Source organism: Bufo gargarizans, chromosome 6 (assembly GCF_014858855.1).
Source record: "Bufo gargarizans isolate SCDJY-AF-19 chromosome 6, ASM1485885v1, whole genome shotgun sequence".
Classification (NCBI taxonomy): Eukaryota; Metazoa; Chordata; class Amphibia; order Anura; family Bufonidae; genus Bufo; species Bufo gargarizans.
This window is the reverse complement of record NC_058085.1, coordinates 29,527,598-29,551,250: the sequence shown is the minus strand read 5'-3', so window position 1 is coordinate 29,551,250 and position 23,653 is coordinate 29,527,598.

Sequence of the window (23,653 nt, the reverse complement as noted above, 5' to 3'; positions counted from 1 at the left end):
CAACCCTACGGCCTGAATGAAGTAACAGAAGTAGTTCTGTAATCTTTTAACATTATTAAGATGTCATTCTTGGAAAATGTTTCTATATATTGTCACGAGGGTGTCAAGAGCCACGTCTGACTCCGTTATACCCGGGGTCAGGAAGTCACAGCGGGTGGCTGCGCGCTCTATGTCTAAAGATCACGGTGTTTCTTAGTGTTTGTTTTCTGTGTTTGCCTTGCTATCCTTTTTGTCTCACTCAGGGATCCGTAGCTTCTCCTCCTCAGCTGTTTCTTGTCTGCCACTCCCAAACTCCTTATATTCTCCTCTCACACTTCTCTTGTTGCCAGTTATAGAGCTTCCTGCCTGGACTTCTATACTGACCCACTGGAGCTGAGAATCTGGTTGTTGTTCCAGAGTGCTACCCTCCGGATCCCTGTTGGGCTTTTTGTTGTCTCCTGTTGTTGCCCTCCTGGGATTATATGTTTAGTTTGTATTGTCTGTCCTCCCCTTGGTGTTTTCCTTTAGAGCTAGTGGTGCGGACTAGTGTTCCCACCGCCCTGTTCACTATCTAGGGCTCATCCTAGGGAAAGCCAGGGTTTTAGGCACGTGATCGGCGTACGGGTGAGGAACCCGTCTAGGGACGACAGGGCAGCCAGGCGCCAGTTGCAAGGTGAGTCAGGGGTCACCACCTTCCCTCTTACTAGGGCAGGGCCTCCCTCTTTTCCTCCCTCCGTGTCACGTATGTGACAGTTACGCCGATCGTGATATTATAACTGGCCCTTATTTTTTTTTTTGAGAGAGAAAAAAAAAAATATATATATAATTTTTTTTTTTTCTCTACTTAGAATCCAATATGGATCCTATTGCTGCTTTGGCAAAACAGCTTCAAGGCCTGTCTTTGGAGGTGGCAGGATTGAAGGCGTCTGTCCTCCAACAGCAGCAGCAAATGCAGCAGACCGTAAGCCCAGCGGTTGCTATGGGTAACCAGGTTGTTACAGAACCCAAGGTTGTTCTTCCTGACAGATTCTCTGGGGGAAGGGACAAATTTGTGTTGTTCCGTGAGGCCTGCAAATTATATTTTAAGCTGCGCCCTTACTCCTCAGGTAATGAAGAACAGCGGGTGGGGATTGTTATTTCCCTGCTTCAGGGGGACCCGCAATCCTGGGCGTTCTCGTTACCCCCTGGTTCCCAGGCTCTCCGGTCAGTGGAGGGATTTTTTGGGGCTTTGGGTCTCATATATGATGACCCTGACCGAGTCGCCCTGGCTGAGTCGAAGTTACGGAGACTCCTACAGGGAGATCGGCCAGCAGAGGAATATTGCTCAGAGTTCCGCAGGTGGGCTACGGATACTCAGTGGAACGACCCGGCTCTCAGGAGTCAGTTCTGCTCTGGGTTATCTGAAAGGGTTAAGGATGCGCTGGCGCTGTATGAGACCCCCCTTTCCCTTGATGCTGTTATGTCCCTCTCTATCAGGATAGATAGACGTCTTAGGGAGAGATCGAAAATTCCTGAGCAATCGGTAACCTCTTCCAAGCAGCAGTTAGTCTGTACTGACTTAGATGAGCCTATGCAGCTAGGAGGAACTTCTCGTCAGGTCCGTCCTCCTGAGGTTCGCCGTAGGTGGGGGGCTTGTTTTTTCTGTGGGGGGAAGGGTCATTTCATTAATGTCTGTCCCTCCTTTTCCCAAAAACAAAAGACCGTCGGAAAACTACTAACCCCAGGCTGTGCGGAGGATGTCAGCCGGGGGGTATACGTTTCCTCCATACGAACATCTCAATTTGTGTTGCCAGCGGTTATTGTTTTTGGTGTTAAGACGGAGTCTATTTCTTTTTTTCTAGACAGTGGTGCAGGGGTAAATTTGATAGATGCCCATTTTGCCCGCACTATGGGTTTGTCTCTCTGTACGCTGCAGAGACCCATTCCCATATTCGCTATTGACTCTGCTCCTCTGTCTCAGAGAAACCTCACTCACGTTGTCCATAACTTACATCTTCGGGTAGGGGACCACCATAAGGAGCGTCTTTCATGTTACGTTCTGGAGGGCCTTCCCTCTCCTGTGGTATTGGGTCTTCCCTGGTTGGTAGCGCACAATCCAGTGGTGGATTGGCAGGCCAGGGAGATATTGGAGTGGAGTGAGCATTGCAGAGAGAATTGCTTAAATAACAATTGCTTAATCGCCTCCATAGCTTCCCTACCTACATTTATTTCGGACTTTGAGGACGTTTTTTCTGAAAAGGGTTGTCAGAAGCTACCACCTCATCGTCCTTATGATTGCCCGGTTAACCTGATTCCCGGTGCAAAATTACCCAAGTCCAGGTTGTATAATCTTTCGGGTCCCGAGAGACAAGCCATGGAAGATTATATCTCAGAGAGTCTGGCCAAGGGACACATCAGACCCTCTTCTTCACCCGTGGCTGCAGGGTTTTTCTTTGTTAAAAAGAAAGATGGGGGCCTGCGTCCTTGCCTAGATTTCCGTGAGCTAAACCGGATAACCGTCCGAGACCCATACCCTCTTCCTCTCATTCCTGACCTTTTTAATCAGATTGCGGGTGCTAGGTGGTTCTCCAAACTTGATCTTAGGGGGGCCTACAATCTGATTCGTATCAAGGAAGGGGATGAGTGGAAGACAGCTTTTAACACCCCTGAGGGGCATTACGAAAATTTAGTCATGCCTTTCGGTCTGACCAATGCCCCTGCTGTCTTCCAACATTTCGTTAATGATATTTTTAGTCATCTCATCGGCAGGTTTGTAGTCATATACCTAGATGATATCTTAATTTATTCGGCTGATCTGAAAACACATGAAGTACATGTCAGGCAAGTACTGCAGGTCCTACGGACGAATAAATTATATGCGAAAATTGAAAAATGTGTCTTCGCCGTTCAGGAAATACAATTCCTGGGATATCTATTATCTGCTTCAGGTTTCCGTATGGATCCTGGGAAGGTCCAGGCAATTTTAGATTGGGATCTTCCTGAGAACCTTAAAGCTCTACAACGGTTTTTGGGTTTCGCAAATTTCTACAGAAAGTTTATTAAAAATTATTCAGTGATCGTTAAACCCCTTACTGACATGACTAGGAAGGGGACTGATTTTTCTAAATGGTCTGACGCCGCTAAAATTGCATTTTCCTCTCTAAAAGAGAGATTTACCTCGGCACCTGTCCTAATTCAACCTGATGTCTCCCAGCCTTTTATTGTTGAAGTTGATGCGTCGGAGGTGGGAGTGGGGGCTTTATTGTCTCAGGGTCCGTCTCCTGGCAAATGGCGTCCTTGCGCTTTCTTTTCCAAAAAATTATCTGCAGCAGAAAAGAACTATGATATTGGAAATAGGGAACTGTTGGCGATTAAACTGGCGTTTGAAGAGTGGCGTCACTTCTTAGAGGGAGCAATCCACCCCGTCACGGTAATTACGGATCACAAAAAACTTCTGTACCTAGAATCGGCTAAGCGTCTCACCCCTAGACAAGCTAGGTGGTCGCTATTCTTTACCAGATTTAACTTTGTAATCACCTATCGTCCTGGGGCAAAAAATACCAAGGCAGACGCATTGTCTCGTAGTTTCCCTGGAGGGGGTAATGTTAGTGATCCGGTACCTATTTTACAAAGAGGAGTGGTTGTCTCTGCTGTACACTCTGTTCTAGAGGGTAAGGTGTTAGAGGCCCAGGGGGACGCCCCGGCCTCTTGCCCCTCAGAGAAATTGTTTGTACCGTTAAACCTGCGTCTTGAGTTATTGAAGGAACATCATAATTCGGCACTTGCTGGGCACCCGGGTAGTAAAGCAACCTTGGAGCTATTGTCTCGTCGTTTTTGGTGGCCAAGGTTGCGTCAGGATGTAATAGATTTTGTGTCTACTTGTTCTACTTGTGCACGCGCGAAAGTCTCTCATACACGTCCAGCAGGGTCTTTATTGCCACTTTTCATCCCCAATAGACCATGGACACATCTATCAATGGATTTCATCACTGACTTACCTTTGTCTGCGGGTAAAACAGTTATCTTGGTAGTAGTAGACAGGTTTAGCAAAATGGTACACTTTATTGCGCTACCCGCACTTCCTAATGCTAAGACTCTTGCTCAGGTGTTTATCAGTGAAATCGTGAAGCTTCACGGGGTCCCTTCCGATGTGGTTTCGGATCGGGGAACCCAGTTTATTTCTAGGTTTTGGAAAGCTTTTTGTACCCGTTTAGGGGTACACTTATCCTTTTCCTCAGCTTTCCATCCTCAGTCGAATGGACAGACTGAGCGTACCAACCAAAACCTAGAAACATATTTAAGGTGTTTTGCGTCTGAAAACCAAGAGGTGTGGTCATCATATTTACCGTTAGCCGAGTTTGCCATAAATAATCGCCGTCAGGAATCCACTGGCAAGTCACCATTTCTTGGTGCATACGGTTTTCATCCCCAATTTTGTACTTTCAAAGAGGGGGGGTCTTCTGGGGTTCCCGAAGAGGAACGGTTTTCTTCATCTCTTTCATCGGTATGGCAGAAGGTGCAAGCTAACTTGAAAAATATGAGTGGTAAATACAAATGCATGGCCGATAAGAAACAGTCGCCAGGTCCGGACCTAGGAGTGAATGACTATGTGTGGTTGTCTACTAGGAATATTAAGTTGAAGGTTCCCTCTTGGAAACTGGGTCCTAGGTTCATTGGTCCTCATAAAATTGTAGCCGTCATTAACCCTGTGGCTTTTCGCCTGGAGCTACCTCAGACTTTTAAGATCCATAACGTCTTCCATAAGTCGCTGCTCAAGAAGTATGTTCCACCTCTAGAACCATCACCGCTGCCACCTCCTCCTGTTGTTGTGGATGGTAATCTGGAGTTTCAAATATCCAGAATTGTTGATTCTCGTCGGGTCCGCCGCTCTCTTCAGTATCTGGTGCATTGGAGGGGTTACGGTCCCGAGGAAAGAATGTGGGTTCCAGCGTCAGAGGTAAACGCCAACAGGTTGATTCAGGCTTTCCATGTCTCTCATCCGGAGAGACCTGGTCCTGAGTGTCCGGAGGCCCCTCGTGAAAGGGGGGGTACTGTCACGAGGGTGTCAAGAGCCACGTCTGACTCCGTTATACCCGGGGTCAGGAAGTCACAGCGGGTGGCTGCGCGCTCTATGTCTAAAGATCACGGTGTTTCTTAGTGTTTGTTTTCTGTGTTTGCCTTGCTATCCTTTTTGTCTCACTCAGGGATCCGTAGCTTCTCCTCCTCAGCTGTTTCTTGTCTGCCACTCCCAAACTCCTTATATTCTCCTCTCACACTTCTCTTGTTGCCAGTTATAGAGCTTCCTGCCTGGACATCTATGCTGACCCACTGGAGCTGAGAATCTGGTTGTTGTTCCAGAGTGCTACCCTCCGGATCCCTGTTGGGCTTTTTGTTGTCTCCTGTTGTTGCCCTCCTGGGATTATATGTTTAGTTTGTATTGTCTGTCCTCCCCTTGGTGTTTTCCTTTAGAGCTAGTGGTGCGGACTAGTGTTCCCACCGCCCTGTTCACTATCTAGGGCTCATCCTAGGGAAAGCCAGGGTTTTAGGCACGTGATCGGCGTACGGGTGAGGAACCCGTCTAGGGACGACAGGGCAGCCAGGCGCCAGTTGCAAGGTGAGTCAGGGGTCACCACCTTCCCTCTTACTAGGGCAGGGCCTCCCTCTTTTCCTCCCTCCGTGTCACGTATGTGACAGTTACGCCGATCGTGATATATATTCACTAGAGATGAGTGCATTTTTGTAAAATTCGATTTGCCGGTTTGCCAAAAAATTTTGGGAAAAATTTGGCTACATCCAAATAAATTTGCGGTGAATTACGTTAAAAAGCGGCTATTTCCTGGCTGCAGAGAGCCTTTATAGTGGTGTAGAACACTGTGCCTTGCAGTAACCTGCATAGGGAGTCTGCTTTGGTAGACCAGACTGCAAGCGCTCCCTGATTCAGCCACCGGGAGCCCCACACAGCCCAAGTGGGGTGCACACACACATCACCTACAAGCACAATGTACATTTTACAGTTTATTTGCGTATGCATATGCATTTATATATGCATATTAGAATATGATAAAAGTATAAGGATACATAAGGATATGAAAATTAAAAAAATGAGAAAATATACAGTACAGACCAAAAGTTTGGACACACCTTCTCATTCAAAGAGTTGTCTTTATTTCCATGACTATGGAAATTGTAGATTCACACTGAAGGCATCAAAACTATGAATTAACACATGTGGAATTATATACATAACAAAAAAGTGTGAAACAACTGAAAATATGTCATATTCTAGGTTCTTTAAAGTAGCCACCTTTTGCTTGATTACTGCTTTCAACACTTTTGGCATTCTCTTGATGAGCTTCAAGAGGTAGTTACCTGAAATGGTCTTCCAACAGTCTTGAAGGAGTTCCCAGAGTTGCTTAGCACTTGTTGGCCCTTTTGCCTTCATTCTGCGGTCCAGCTCACCCCAAACCATCTCGATTGGGTTCAGGTCCAGTGACTGTGGAGGCCAGGTCATCTGGCGCAGCACCCCATCACTCTCCTCCATGGTCAAATAGCCCTTACACAGCCTGGAGGTGTGTTTGGGGTCATTGTCCTGTTGAAAAATAAATGATGGTCAGACTAAACGCAAACCGGATGGAATAGCATTCCGCTGCAAGATGCTGTGGTAGCCATGCTGGTTCAGTATGCCTTCAATTTTGAATAAATCCCCAACAGTGTCACCAGCAAAGCACCCCCACACTATCACACCTCCTCTTCCATGCTTCACGGTGGAACCAGGCATGTAGAGTCCATCCGTTCACTTTTTCTACGTCGCACAAAGACACGGTGGTTGGAACCAAAGATCTCAAATTTGGACTCATCAGACCAAAACACAGATTTCCACTGGTCTAATGTCCATTCCTTGTGTTCTTTAGCCCAAAAAAGTCTCTTCTGCTTGTTGCCTGTCCTTAGCAGTGGTTTCCTAGCAGATATTCTACAATGAAGGCCTGATTCACACAGTCTCCTCTTAACAGTTGTTCTAGAGATGTGTCTGCTGCTAGAACTCTGTGTGGCATTGACCTGGTCTCTAATCTGAGCTGCTGTTAACCTGTGATTTCTGAGGCTGGTGACTCGGATAAACTTATCCTCCGCAACAGAGGTGACTCTTGGTCTTCCTTTCCTGGGGCGGTCCGCATGTGAGACAGTTTCTTTGTAGCGCTTGATGGTTTTTGTGACTGCACTTGTGGACACTCAAAGTTTTCCCATTTTTTCGGACTGACTGAGCTTAATTTCTTAAAGTAATGATGGCCACTCGTTTTTCTTTACTTAGCTGCTTTCTAACTGTCTATTCAGTAGGACTATCAGCTGTGTATCCACCTGACTTCTCCACAAGGCAACTGATGGTCCCAACCCCATTTATAAGGCAAGAAATCCCACTTATTAAACCTGACAGGGCACACCTGTGAAGTGAAAACCATTTCAGGTGACTACTAGAGATGAGCGAACTTCTGTTTTAAGTTCGGCGTCTAAAGTTCGGCTTCCGGTTAGCGGAGAATCCCGATCTGGAACCGGATATGGATTCCGACTTCCGTTGTGGTCCGTGGTAGCGGAATCAATAATGGCCGATTATTGATTCCGCTACCACGGACCACAACGGAAGTCGGAATCCATATCCGGTTCCAGATCGGGATTCTCCGCTAACCGGAAGCCGAACTTTAGACGCCGAACTTAAAACAGAAGTTCGCTCATCTCTAGTGACTACCTCTTGAAGCTCAACAAGAGAATGCCAAGAGTGTGCAAAGCAGTAATCAAAGCAAAAGGTGGCTACTTTGAAGAACCTAGAATATGACATATTTTCAGTTGTTTCACACTTGTTTGTTATGTATATAATTCCACATGTGTTAATTCATAGTTTTGATGCCTTCAGTGTGAATCTACAGTTTTCATAGTCATGAAAATAAAGAAAACTCTTTGAATGAGAAGGTGTGTCCAAACTTTTGGTCTGTACTGTATGTTTACAAAAATATACAAAAACATTTAAAAACTAAAATGATGCACTAAAAATACAAAGAAAATACTTGCCAATTAGTGCAGTGTCTTCATATATAGAAAGGGTTGTATGATTGCTTCGTTCTCATATTTATTAGTTAGAAAACATATTTGCATGTATGTTTTTTATTTGAAGCAATTAAATTATTTAATCTAATCTAAAGGGTTTTTGTGACTTTTGTGCATTTTTTTCACTTGTGTTTGTTTCATATTTTATTACTAGAAATGTACTGGTAGAAGGCCGATCAATGTTCTTAATGGGTTCTGGAGAGATGTATAACGGCTTCAATACATAAATACACTGTGATCTTCCTCTGACAGAGAGAGATAGATAGACAGATATGGAGCTCGGCTGGCCAGTGTTCAGCGCTGGCTCGTCCTGGGGTGTCACACTAGGGTAAAAATAATATATATAAACATATACAGGTGAAACTCGAAAAATTTGAATATCCTGCAAAGTTCATTTATTGAAGTAATGCAACTTAAAAGGTGAAACTAATATATGAGATAGACTCATTGCATGCAAAGCGAGATATTCCTTGGCTTACAGCTTATAAAATTTCAAACGGAATGCTAGTATAGTGGTACACGTCCCTTACACAATTATCAATTTAACCTAAGCCTGATGGAAGCATTAAAATAAAATAAATAAACTTTATTGGTATTACTGGTTTAAAACTTACGGGTGTGTTGCCCCAAATTTCATATGTGTAAAACAACAGGCTTCCAGAGGAGCATACACTGTGTGGCTTGATGAAGCAATAAATCACCACGCAGTGAATGTTTCTGAACCAAAAAGCATTATTATTATTATTTATTATTAATGCGCCATTCATTCCATAGCGCTGTACATATGATAAGGGGTGCACATACATAATACAGACAATTGCACTAAGCATAAACAAGACGAGCTACAGACTGGTACAGAAGGAGAGAGGGCCCTGCCCGTGAGGGCTTACAATCTACATGGTATGGGAGAAGGACACAGTAGGTGAGGGTGAAACTGGTCATGGCGGTATAGAGGCAGCAGGGTTACTGGTTGTAGGCTTATCTGAAGAGGTGGGTTTTTAGGTTTCTTTTGAAGCATTCCACTGTAGGTGAGAGTCTGATATGTTGGGATAGCGAGTTCCAGAGTATGGGGGATGCATGGGAGAAATCTAGGAGGCGATTGTGGGAAGAGGTGATAAGAGGAGAGGAGAGAAGGAGGTCTTGTGAGGATCGGAGATTGCGTGTGGGGATGTATCGGGAAAGTAGCTCCGAGATATAGGGAGGGGACAGGTTGTGGACGGCCTTGTATGTATTTGTTAGTATTTTGAACCGAATTCGCTGTGCAAAGGGGAGCCAGTGAAGGGATTGGCAGAGGGGAGAGGCAGAGGAGTAACAGGGTGAGAGGTGTAGTAGTCAGGCAGCAGAGTTGAGGATAGATTGGAGTGGTGCGAGAATGCTAGATGGATGGCCACAGAGGAGAATGTTGCAGTATTCTAGGCGGGAGATGATGAGGGCATGTACAAGCATTTTCGCAGATTCAAAGTTAAGGAAAGTGCAGCTGTGGGAGATATTTTTGAGTTGGAGGCGGCAGGTGGTGGGAAGGGCTTGGATGTGCGGTCGGAAGGAGAGGGCAGAATCCAAGGTCACTCCAAAGCAGCGGACTTGGTTGACCGGGGAGAGTGTGCATCCAGTGATTGTGATAGATAGGTCAGTTGGGGGGGGGGGGTTGAGCAAGAGGGGGGGAAAGATGATGAATTCAGTTTTATCCATGTTAAGTTTTAGAAAGCGAAAGGAGAAGAAGGATGATATAGAAGATAGACATTGTGAGTTTCTGGATAGTAAGGTGGTGATGTCTAGACCAGAGAGGTAGATTTGTGTGTCGTCAGCATAAAAGTGATACTGAAAGCCATGGGACTCTATGAGATGTCCCAGGCCAAAAGTGTATAAAAAGAAGAGCAGGGGTCCAAGGACAGAGCCTTGTGGGACACCAACAGAGAGGGAATGGGACGAGGAGGTGGTGTGAGAGTGGTAGACGCTAAACGTCCAGTCTGTGAGGTATGATGTAATCCAGGAGAGGGCCAGGTCAGTGATGCCAAGAGATGAGAGAGTTTGCAACAGAAGGGAGTGGTCGACAGTGTCAAAGGCAGAGGACAGGTCAAGGAGAAGGAGGACAGAGTAATGTTTTTTGGTTTTGGCTGTTAGTAGGTCACTGGTGACTTTGGTAAGGGCAGTCTAAGTCGAGTGGTGGGGTCGGAAGCCAGATTGTAGCCATAGAGGGAGCTGGAGGAGAGGTGAGAGGACAGTTCGGAATGGACATGTTGTTTAAGTAGCTTTGAGGCATACAGAAGAAGCGATATGGAGCGATAACTGGACAAAGAAGATGGGTCAAGTGAAGGATTTTTGAGGATGGGTGTAATGGTAGCATGTTTAAAAGCAGATGGAAAGACACCAGAGGTTAGTGATAGGTTGAAGAGATAAGTTAGGGCTGGGATAAACACTGTGGTGAGGTTAGGGATGAGGTGGGATGGAATTGGGTCAAGTGCACAGGTGGTGAGATGTCAAGGGTGGAAAGTATGTCAGAGCTCACTGACATATGGCTCAGACCCTCCTCTAGCTAAACAGAATGTCTGAAGGCCAGCTCACAGGAATCACTGGTATGCCTTCAGACAATTATCCCAGAGAATTTAACTAGTAACCTCCCTAGGATTCGCAACTATAAGTCTCATTGGTGCTTAAAGTCTGGCCTCTAGTATGGCCAGTACCGCGGATCAATCCCAGGTTTTAGGATAAGATCAAATACACGTGGCTCCAGGGGTGGACACAGACAGCAGAGGGCCCCTGTGCAAAGAATGTGCCCCCCCCTCACTCTCAAGCCAAATTCTCAACGTAACTTATTCCGTCCTAACATTACTTAGAGCAATACAGGGTAAGGCTACTTTTACACCTGTGGCACTACGCTCCGGCCACCTGATCAGGCAGACATTGCATGGAATTGGCTGGACACAAACTCGGGCATCCGCATTTTTGCCGGATTGTGGCCGATCTCTGCCAGACCCCATTATAGTTAATGTGGCCGGCGGACATTCTGTCTCCATTTAGCAGTGCTGGAGCATTCCGGCAGGCTGTTCTCTGCTGGAACAGCCTGCCAGAATCACTAACTCAGATGTGAAGGTAGCCTAATACAGGTCCACATACCTCCTACATCCAGGGACGTCTTTGTCGATGTTCTCTGTCCTCATCTTCTCCTTTCAGACCAGACCGCCATGATGATTTCTTTCAGTCATCTCTTCTTTCTGCAGGGTTTGACAGACAGACATCTTAGTATCCTAGTTTTCCATCATCCTCCTACCTAATCAACACCCCTCTAATACTGTGCCTGTTGTGCTCCCTATATAAGTTACACACAGATAGTTCCCCTAAATAATTACTGGCACACAGTGTCCTAAAAAATAACTGCGCCCAGGAAACAGTGTCCCTGACACTAATAGTGTAAACATAATGTTCCCCAAAAATAAGTGTGCTAAGCTGATACCGTGCCAGGGTGCCCCCCACAGTAACAGTGCTCCCCAAAATCCCACCAATATAAATAATTATCTACCACACAACACCTAGTAGTAATAGTGCCCCTACAGTAATAATGACCCCACTGTGTCCCAGAAGTAATAATGCTCCCATAGTGCTCATACTAGTATTTAAGTTCCTCATAGTCCCTCAACCGTAATAAAGCCCACCATAATGTCCCCAGTGGTAATAATTCTCTTTATAATGTGTAACAGTAGAAAAATGCCCCCTTATAATGTGCGCCAGTATATAAAATAGGGTCACCAGTAGATGCCCCCATACTGCTCCCCCCTTCTCCATAGTGCCCATGTGTGCTAGCATATAAGATAGGGCCCCCATAGTGCTACTACCCCTCCATAGTGCCCCCCATGTCTGCCAATATATTAGATAGAGCCCCAGAAGATGCCCCCATAGTGCTCCTCTCTCCCCTTCTCCATAGTGCCCCCATGTGTGCCAGTATATAACATAAGGTCCCCATAGTGCTCCTCCCCCTCCATAGTACCCCCCATGTGTGGCAGTAACTAAGATAGGGCCCCCCATAGTGCTCCTCACCCTCCAGAGTGCACCCCATGTGTGCCAGTATAAAAAAAGAGGGCCCCAATTGTACTCCCCCCCCCCTCCACAGTGCCCCCCATGTGTTAGTATTTTAAATAGGGCCCCCATAGTGCTCCTCCTTCATAGTGCCCCCCCCCATGTGTGCCAGTACATAAGATAGGGCCCCCAGTAGATGCCCCCATGAGTGCCAGATAGGGCCCCTAGTAAAGTGTAAATAAAAAAATTAACTCACATACTTACCTCCTTGCCGCTTTCAGCGATGCGATGCAGGCCTCTTCCGGCCTCTGTCTCACGCTGTATGGCTCAGGTGGCGTGATGACGTCATCGCGCCGTCCTCTGATAGGCTATAGGCACTAGGCCTGCAACCTATGAGAGGACTGGGGAAGGGAGACGCCTCTCCCCTGCCCCGTTGCAGCATCCATCCGTATCAGCGATACAGATGAATAGAGATGAGCTCTTCCACAATGGAAGCGCTCATCTCCCCCTGCTGCCAGTAGGAAAGGGGCCCCCTCCTTCTCTGGGCTCCTGTGCAGCCGCACCGGCTGCACATGCGATATGTCCGCCCCTGCGTGGCTCAACGCGTTTCTGTGCTCTTATTGTTAGCACTTGGTCAGGAGCCATACACAGGAGACCTTGTTTACATAATATCCCTGCCTGAAAGTAACTATGATACTCTGGTGGAAGTATCGGCGCTAGGATAGCCGCACACGGCCGTGTGAGCACCAAGCTTTAAAGGGGAATACACCCCACCCCCAGGGGCATGGCTTGATGCGGCCAGCCAGTAAGATCCCCGTATTCATCCGACTGTAGGAACGCCTCATAACTTCAAAAGGCAAGTCTCCGGGGGAAGCGCTGAATGCGCAAATTGTACGGCGGCTATCCCAGGGGAAAGTAAAGTATTCCAGGAACAAATGTGGGGAAACCCTGACCATCCTACAGATCTATTAACCATTAAATACAGGCTGCTGGAAATACCCTAAACGCCACTAGGTCTACTGTCCAGAGAGGCTTTGAAACTAAAGTACATGAACCCTTATTTTCCGCACACATCACGTATAACTCCAATGAACTCAAAAAAGGTGACATCTAGGAGAGTAACATCATGATGTACACACGATGGCTCCCCTAGATGGGGGTGCGGACTAACACATTTATGTATTACACATTGAAGTTTAGCAACTTAGTACGTCGTGATTTAAGTTTCTGCTTGCTGTCAGTGTATAGTCCTACTATAACTAGAAGTTTTCTGTACTGCGCCCCGTCCAGGCTATTTGCCAGAACTAAGCCTTCAGCTGCTCATCCTGGGCTTCCTAGTATACGAATTACAAGTGAAGTTAACCTACTGCCTCAAATGACTAATTCATGATTTGAATGTCTGCTTGCTTTCATTGTATTCCCCAGAACTAAGCCTACAGCTGCTCAGCCTAAGCCTCCGGGTTCATGAATTACAATACTGCCTTCCACATAGTCTCACATGGTGATTCTAATAGGCCATAGTTAAGTAGAGGGACTTAAGCGTAAAATTTCCTATGCTGAAAAAGACCGCTTTTCAAATAAATGATGCAAAAGAAATCACATCATTGAGGCCCGCGGGCTTGATTATATCTAGCCTGAATATCCACTGGGCCTCCTTTTGAAGTAACAGCCGGATTTCCAAAAAATGCTTGTGACAATCTGTCCAGACTCATTAATGGATATCATAAGATCTAAAAAGGAGATCTGCTTCTCATGAGGCCGTATGCACACGACTGTTGTTCTGGTCCGCATCGAAGCTGCTATTTTTGCTGCTCGGGTACAAACCCATTCACTTCAATAGGGCCGCAAAAGCCGCCCGTGTGCCTTCCACAATTTGCGAAACGGACCAGGCGGCCAATTGTAGTAATGCCTATTAGGACACGTTATATATTTTTGGGCGGGGCCACGGAACAGAGCAACAGATGCGGACAGCACATGGAGTGCTGTCCGCATCTGTTGCTCCGTTCCGTGGCCCCGCAAAAAAAATATAACATGTCCTATTCTTGTCCGTTTGGTGGACAAGAATAGGCATTTCTACAATAGGCCGCCTGGTCCGTTTCGCAAATTGCGGAAAGCACACGGGCGGCTTCCGTGTTTTGCGAATCCGCAATTTGCGGACCGCAAAAAACTGAAAGGTCGTGTGCATGAGGCCTTAGTCTCTAAAGTAAAGAAAAGACCCAGCTGATTGTTGTTAAGAGCTGCAATAAAGTCCGAAAATTGCGCTTTGCTTCCTCGCCACAGGATCAGGACATCATCGATGTACCTGATCCAAAGTAAAACCAATGATGTAAAGTGTTCTAATGCATCACTGAACACATATTCTCTCTCCCACCAGCCCAGGTAGAGGTTGGCAAAATTGGCAGCACAGGGGCTCCCCATTGCCACACATTGTGCATGAGAATGAATTCCAGCAATTCCATAAGCAATCGATTGTGCCGTATAGGGTGCTGAGCTCTTTGTTGTAAAAATGGGAGAACAGCTTCACAGCCCAAACCATGTGGGATTGAGCTGTAAAGGGCCTCAACATCAAGGCATCAAGGCTGGCCCGAAAGATTCCCTCCTCACAGTGGATGTCATTGAGTCGACAGAGGATGTCCATTGTGCCCCTAAGAGGGCAGGCTCGTAACAAAGGGTCTCCGAATAGTGTCAACATAGGTACTTATATTCGCTGTTAGGCTGCCTATCCCCGACACTATCGGCCTACCCTTTAAGGGGGTCACCCCCTCATGCAATTTTGGCAAGCTATAGAAGGCGGCCAGAATCGGGAATTCTGGAAGGAGGAACAGTAGCTCAGACTTATTGATCAATTTTGCATCAAGAGCCCTATTCAGGATCAGTGACAGTTCATCTTTGAACACTAATGTAGGATCTCACGGTAGCTTCCTATAAGTGTGTTTATCCTTTAGGATCCGGGAACACATATTTTGATATTGATCATGTCCCAGGATCACAATGTTACTGCCTTGATCAGATGGTTTTATAACAATGTCACTGTCCTGCTGAAATCCCCTTAATGCCTCTCTTTCTACAGCTTTGAGATTGTCTGACCCACATATGCATGATTCCAACAATAACATGTATCTGTGGTGTAAAGTATGTAGGTAAAACTGAGCCTGGCTTGGGGCGACGCATTGGGGAGCACATATCTGACAACGAAACTGAAGGACACGTCCATTGCACATCATGTTGAGGAATGTCATGATGGGAGAGCGGCATCAGTGAAATTTCAAGGCATCGAATTGGTCAAGAGACCATTGAGAGGTGGCGATATTGACCGGCTGTTACTTCAAAAGGAGGCCCAGTGGATATTCAAGCTAGATACAATCAAAATATCTGGCGCAATATGGACTTAATCAAATAAATATTTATTAAATATAGATAAAACCTATTGCACATTCATAAATAGAAGCACGCTCACAGATCAATAATCCAATAATGGTAGATATTGCATATCATATATGGAAAAATCTAGAGCCATACAACCTAAGAATATAAACAATACTTCGATGGTTCTGACAATGTCACATAAATCTTCTAAAAATACATTTGGCTGTGAGAATAATCTCGTACCGCTGTACTTCTATTCATAGAAGAATCGTTCATATATAACAGCGTATCCGAAAAGAAAGGAAGTGTCCTGCTCAGCAGATCCACACCTCATGTAAGATCCCAAGTAAAGGCACTTACTTATTCTCCTCACAATTTTGACAGCACTCCGTGATTCACTTCTCACATCCAGGTAGGTTATAATGCGGACACATATACACAGATATTTTTTGTGTACATTACCGGTCCGGTGGGTGTTGCGACTGCACGCTTTGAGTTTCGCTGTAAGACTGAGGAGTCGGCGTTGGATCGTTCGACGTGGAGTCTTGTTGTATTCGCACTACGTGGCGTCCCACGTGTGCTGAGATGGATCACGTGACTCATTCTGTCTGTCAGCTGTATACTGTACTAGAACTAGTAGTCTCCAAACCGCTGATGCGGGAGGAAAGAAAGGCCAAAATGTAACTTATGGACATGGAGCCCTTGCTGTATATCCTTGATAAGATGGCTTCTTATTGGTCCTTGCTGTATACCAAACCCGTTTCGGAACAACACTGTTCCTTCTTCAGTGGTTAACAGCAAATGCCTGACATGGAAATCCTTTTATAGGGTATCTACCCCCAATTAATTGTATTCTAGGTGTGTCTGAAAAAAAACCTGGATCTGATCTGAATCCTCCAATAAATGGCTGATGATAGATCTTATACATCAAATATAATCCTTACAATAAAAACTTTGCATTAAAAACCATAAAAAGTTTAAAAGTTGCATCCAAATATTTACATAGTATTAATATGCTTCGATTAATAAAAAACGCATATGCGTTTCTAATGCGACATCGATGCTTTTTTCTGGCACAGTATGTAAAAAGAAAATTAAATATATTTAAATGTATATACATTGTCCAAAAACATTTGCAAGATAAAAATATATATAATTTATGATATATATAATGTAAAAAATATATATAATATAAAAAATATATTATATATATATATATTATATTATTACAAATTTTAACTTTATATATATTTTTTACATTATATATACAGTACAGACCAAAAGTTTGGACACACCTTCTCATTCAAAGAGTTTTCTTTATTTTCATGACTATGAAAATTGTAGATTCACACTGAAGGCATCAAAACTATGAATTAACACGTGGAATTATATACATAACAAAAAAGTGTGAAACAACTGAAAATATGTCATATTCTCGGTTCTTCAAAGTAGCCACCTTTTGCTTTGATTACTGCTTTGCACACTCTTGGCATTCTCTTGCTGAGCTTCAAGAGGTAGTCACCTGAAATGGTCTTCACTTCACAGGTGTGCCCTGTCAGGTTTAATAAGTGGGATTTCTTGCCTTATAAATGGGGCTGGGACCATCAGTTGCGTACACAGCTGATAGTCCTACTGAATAGACTGTTAGCTGATTTTTTCTTGCCATAATACAAATTCTAAGTAAAGAAAAATGAGTGGCCATCATTACTTTAAGAAATGAAGGTCAGTCAGTCCGAAAAATTGGGAAAACTTTGAAAGTGTCCCCAAGTACAGTCACAAAAACCATCAAGCGCTACAAAGAAACTGGCTCACATGCGGAACGCCCCAGGAAAGGAAGACCAAGAGTCAACTCTGCTGCGGAGGATAAGTTCATCCGAGTCACCAGCCTCAGAAATCTCAGGTTAACAGCAGCTCAGATTAGAGACCAGGTCAATGCCACACAGAGTTCTAGCAGCAGACACATCTCTAGAACAACTGTTAAGAGGAGACTGTGTGAATCAGGCCTTCATGGTAGAATATCTGCTAGGAAACCACTGCTAAGGACAGGCAACAAGCAGAAGAGACTTGTTTGGGCTAAAGAACACAAGGAATGGACATTAGACCAGTGGAAATCTGTGCTTTGGTCTGATCAGTCCAAATTTAAAATCTTTGGTTCCAACAACCGTGTCTTTGTGCGACACAGAAAAGGTGAATGGATGGACTCTACATGCCTGGTTCCACCGTCAAGCATGGAGGAGGAGGTGTGATAGTGTGGGGGTGCTTTTCTGGTGACACTGTGGGGGATTTATTCAAAATTGAAGGCATACTGAACCAGCATGGCTATCACAGCATCTTGCAGCGGCATGCTATTCCATCCGGTTTGCGTTGGACCATCATTTAATTTTCAACAGGACAATGACCCCAAACACACCTCCAGGCTGTGTAAGGGCTATTTGACCATGAAGGAGAGTGATGGGGTGCTGCGCCAGAAGACCTGGCCTCCACAGTCACCGGACCGGAACCCAATCAAGATGGTTTGGGGTGAGCTGGACCGCAGAGTGAAGGCAAAAGGGCCAACAAGTGCTAAGCATCTCTGGGAACTCATTCAAGACTGTTGGAAGACCATTTCAGGTGACTACCTCTTGAAGCTCATCAAGAGAATGCCAAGAGTGTGCAAAGCAGTAATGAAAGCAAAAGGTGGCTACTTTGAAGAACCTAGAATATGACATATTTTCAGTTGTTTCGGAAAAGGACAGCAACTCCAATAGTACCAAAATAATTATTTATTGGGCCACAGTGGCACAGTGAGGCGACGTTTCGGCTCAAAATCCAGAGCCTTTCTCAAACATCAAAACACAAGTGGGAGTGCACATTATAAATAGGTCTACATAATTAAGAAATAACAATAATCAATAGTCACAATTAGTGTACAAAGCAATAGATGGATCCATGTATAATAGTTGCAAAAGTGACAACATGTAAGGACAAATCCAGTGATACATAATTATATTTGCAATTTACAACAAGACAATGTGAACTAACTTAATACAAAATATAAATATAAGTGGCACCAATATATATCAGCTGCTTCAAATATCTTTAATCACATTAAATAAAAACAAGGAGGAGCAAGAGGGATCGATGGTGACATACCACAGGGTCAGCGTGTATCCACATCTCCGCAATGGCCACAGTTGGCGTCTAACCCGATGGAATGCGCAGCCGTCAAGATCCGTCCCGGCAAGATCGCGTCATGCTACGCCTAATTTCGGCGTCCCACGTCACAACCTGCGCCGCAGAATACACAATGTCCATTGCTTTCCAGTGCGCATGCTCACAGTACTATGACCGCAGACACGCCATGTTTAGCACTGGACGGGTTGCCCATAGTTGATTAAAACATATACTATGTGGCTAACTGGAGGCAAAACGAGGGAACTACGCATCCCTGTCAAGGGGTCATGGTAACCCTACAATGGGCGTGTAATATGCGCCAGATCGGCACCCCAGTATCGATCGTGCAGCAAGTGCCGCCCCAATAACACCTCCTGAAAATGCCACAAACAGGGTTCTCCTTATAGATATATATTATATAAAAAAAGTTATGTGGGATCTGTCGGAACACAGCCCGACCCCAATACGCAATTCAATCTAGGTATAACCAAATTATGGACAGAGTCAGATGTGCAACACACTGTATCTCAATGTGGCAGGACAGCATCGTCATTCCATTGCTCCTCTTCTTGTATTGACTAATCATCTAGAATATAAGATGAGAAAAATATTTAGAGAAAGAAATAAAATTGTTTGAAATCTCTTTTTTATTGATCAAATAAACAAAGATCATCAGATAGTATAAGCGCAATAAAGCGAGCATCACATCACAATCATATTTAAATACAGAGCATCAAAGGCAATGCCTAACAATACAAGCTAGGATGCGATCACCGCTTGTCTAGGGCTAAAGGGCCCTTAAAGCGATCGATCTTACAGTACAAATATACATAACAACAGTTACATATCAATAACGTAAGGGGAAAAACAGGGCCCTAACGTTGTGTCAACCCTAAGCATTGTGTAAATTGCTCACATCAGTAGTGAAGGTATGGCTGTTCATAATGTCTAAGATATGGTACAAACATATACTGACTGTGTGTCACCAGGGTAGGTTTCTATAATGGGCTAGACAGAGAACGGGCGAGAGGGGAAAGAAAAAATGACCATCTACTACAAATCTTCTTCAGAGTCCCATAGCTGGGAGTTGAGAAGATCGGATCTATATTTTAACCAAGGTTGCCAGAGCTGCAAAAACCTGTCCCTGCTATGGTACGTCCACCCTATCAATTCCTCCATCTGGCACATCTGATGGACCCTATCCTGCCACATCCCCAATGATGGTGGATCAGTTGATCTCCATTTTACTGGTATCAAAAGCTTTGCGGCCATGATCAGATGTGTGGCTAAGTTGTTTTTCCCCGGAAGAAAGTCTGGAGTAGGTAACCAGAGCAAGATCAGCTGGGCTGAAAGTTTCAGGGTCATCGTGCAAATTACATTAATAGCAGACTCAACACCTTCCCAGAAGGGCTTGATGGCCGGGCAGGACCACCAGATGTGCGATAGGGAGCCAGTGTCGGCATTACACCTCCAGCAAAGATCCGTGGAAAGAATCCTGATTTTAAAAAGGTACTCGGGCGTTCTATACCACCTCAGCGCCGTCTTAACAGAATTCTCCTGAACTTTTATACACTTAGAGAAGCCATGCGAAGCATTTTGAATCCACTTAACATCAGCGTCACCAAACTTAATTTGGAGTTCTTTTCCCCACTCGGCCACCCACGGCGGCACATTAGAATCTCTTGCGCATAAAATCTGTCTATAAATGAGAGTGGTACATTTATGGGGTAAACTAGGTAATAATACATAATTCTCCAGCCATGACGGATCTGGGGTCGAGAAGAACTTAGAGGACAAAAACTGTCTACAAATACTCTCAAAGTCCATTCTCTGGATGAAATCTTTACTAGGGATCGGATCACCTGAGAGGTCAGTGTAGAAGTCAGATGAGGTTTGAAGCTTTTTCATGTCTCCTATTCTATGGTGTGAAAGTGCTAGCCAAATATCTGAAGGAGACTTAATTTGCGGGAACAGGAGTGTGGGGATAACTGAAATAGGAGCAAGTGGAGATATCTTACCCTGAGTAGAGGTTAAAGCCACAGCCTTATGGCATACATGGAGCATTCCTCTAGTTAGCTCACTCTCCACCTTGAGTCCCTCCCCTGCCTTCCCAGGCGTCCACAATTTGTGAAAAGATTCTTTACCCAACAGAGCTAATTCTAAGTCTATATGCATACAGTTCGTCTCTCGCCTGGCCAATCTAAGCCATCTCTCCAAGCCGATAGCCTGTATATAGGTCAGTAAATCAGGTAATGAGATACCCCCAGTTTTCCTTCTGCGGGAAAGAAGGCGGAAGGACATCCTAGGACGGCCCTTATCCCATAAATATTTGCTCATGGTGGACTGCAATTTGTTAATGAAGCTAGCCGGAATGGTAATGGGAAGGGTTCTTAAGGTGTACATATTCAACGGCAGTATATAAGTGGTGAGAACATTTTTTCTGCCTAGCCAGGTAAGGAAAGGAGAACTACTTTTAGAAAGAACAGAGGCGACTTTGGAAAGCAGTGGAGGAAAGTTAAGTTAAACATCAGCTTGGGATCCATCGGTATCATTACCCCTAAATACTTTATTGCTTGAGTAGGCCATTTGAATGGCGTGAGGGCTTTGACTCTATTACGTAAAGCAGCCGGAAGGGAAACTCCAAGGGCCTCCGATTTATCAAAATTAATCTTAAAATTAGATATAACCCCGAAGGATTCGAAAATCTGCATAACCTCCGGCAGAGCCTCTTCAGGATTAGTCATCAGAAGCAGCAAATCGTCCGCAAAGGCGGCCATCTTGTGGGTGTAATTGCTTATTTTCACTCCTTTGATCAAGGGGGATTGTCGGAACCTAAGAAGAAGCGTCTCTAGGGTGAGCACAAATAAAGTAGGGGACAAAGGGCATCCCTGGCGCGTGCCATTTCTAATTTGGAAGGCGTTCGATAGGGTGCCGTTAACCAGTACTCTCGCAGATGGAGCAGAGTATAAAGTATAAATGGCCCTAATGAAGCTTTCCGGAAAACCAAAGGCACTTAGCACCTTACTCATATAGGCCCAGCTGACCCTATCGAACGCCTTCTCCGCATCCGTGCCTAACAGCATAAGAGGGGCCCCAACCTTAAGTGAGTGAGTGATCGCATGTATTACCCTACTGACATTATGTCCACCCTCCCTTCCCGCCACGAATCCCACTTGTTCTTCGCCCACAAGCCCAGGAAGCAATTTAGACATCCTGCTATTAAGCAACTTGGCCCACCACTTCAAATCAGTATTCAATAGTGAGATTGGCCTATAGCTACCGCATACCTCCCTATCCTTTCCTTCTTTATGGATGATCGTTATGTGTGCCTCCTGGGCTTGCGGGGTCAGGGAACCACCTGTGAGGAGGAGATTGCATGCATCGACAAAGTGCGGGGTTAAAATATCTTTATACTTCTTATAATAAGAAATTGGGAACCCATCAGGCCCGGGGCTTTTACCCGTAGGGATAGACATAAGGACCTTATCTGCCTCTTCTATTGTGACTGGTTGTAGCAGCTGATGTACTTCCTCTGGTGAGAGTCTCGGGATATCGATGGATTTGAGGAAAGCCGATGTACGCTCCTCAATTTGTTGAGCATTAAGGGGTACCGGGAGATTATACAAATTCGAATAAAAGGAGCAGAACTCCTGAGCAATCGCCGGGGTGTTGATAAGTCGGGGGCCCGAGGTCGACTTAATAGCCTGGATAAAAGATCTATTTCTTTGGCCCTTAATAAGGCTGGATACCAACTTGGAACCCCTATTATCGTGGAGATATTGCTTAAAGCGCAATGTCCTCAAGGCCCCTGCTGCTCTAATGTTCAAGAGGTCAGTGACCTTGTGTCTCAAGCACTTTAGTGACAATAGGACTTCTTCCGTCCTAGTCTTTTTGTGGAGGGTTTCGAGTGTGGAGATTTGCTGTAGAAGGGAATCTAACTGTTTCTGCCTACGCTTTTTGGCGCTGGATCCCAAGCTGATGAGCTCCCCTCTGACTACTACTTTATGGGCTTCCCAGAGTGATGTTCCATTAGCGAGATTCCTAGTATTCTCTTGAAAATAATTTTTGAGACATAGCTCAACTGCCTTCCTATGGGACTCCTCCTCCAGGAGTGTCTCATTCAACCTCCAGACCCAGGATCTCGGAGGTAGGGCGTAAATCCTCACCCCCACACTCACAGGCGCATGGTCAGAAATGACTATATTCCCTATCTTCGCCTCAGAGATCGAAGACAGCAGATGGTTTGCAACAAAAATATAATCCAGGCGCTGGTATGAATTATGCGCCTGTGAGTGGAAGGTGTAGTCTTTTTCCTCAGGGTGGAGGAGGCGCCAGACATCCGAGACCCCCAGGTCCCTGAGAGCAATAAGCAGCCTCCTCAACTGTCTTCTTGAGGTAGGGCGACCCATGGAGGTCGAGTCTATCAGAGGATCAAGCGTGAGGTTAAGGTCCCCCCCTATAATGAGGTATCCCTCTCTAAATGTTTTCAGAGTCTCCAGGGTGTGTAGCAGCCAAGTGATCTGTCCACTATTCGGAGCATACAAATTCACTAGAGTGTACTTAGTGTTTACTATTTTACCCTTTAAAAATAAAAAGCGACCATCAGGGTCGGCTAGTTTGGCCTCTAAAGAGAAAGGGACCTTCTGACCTAGGGCTATAGAAACACCTCTGGCAGCCGAGGAGTAAGAGGCATGATGCCATACTACAAAATGCTTATTAACTGTTTTTGGAATATGTAAGTGCCTAAAATGGGTCTCTTGCAGGAAGACTAGGTCCGCTCCTTCTTTCCTGAGCAAATGATAGACCTGACTCCTTTTCTGTGGGGTGTTCATACCATTTACATTGAAAGACAATACCTTTAGGTCAGTCATTATAAACAAGTTAACCTGAGCAGTAGATGCAAATGACCAGAAGAGGGCAACACAGGGCAACAAATGGGACAAAAAATACATGAACAAAACATCTGATGAAAGAGGTAATGGAGGCAGTTATTAAGTATGTAATAACAACCTGAGGGGTTATGAACCCCGACTAGGGGGGGAATTAGTGTGTAAACACCTTGAGCCAGGCC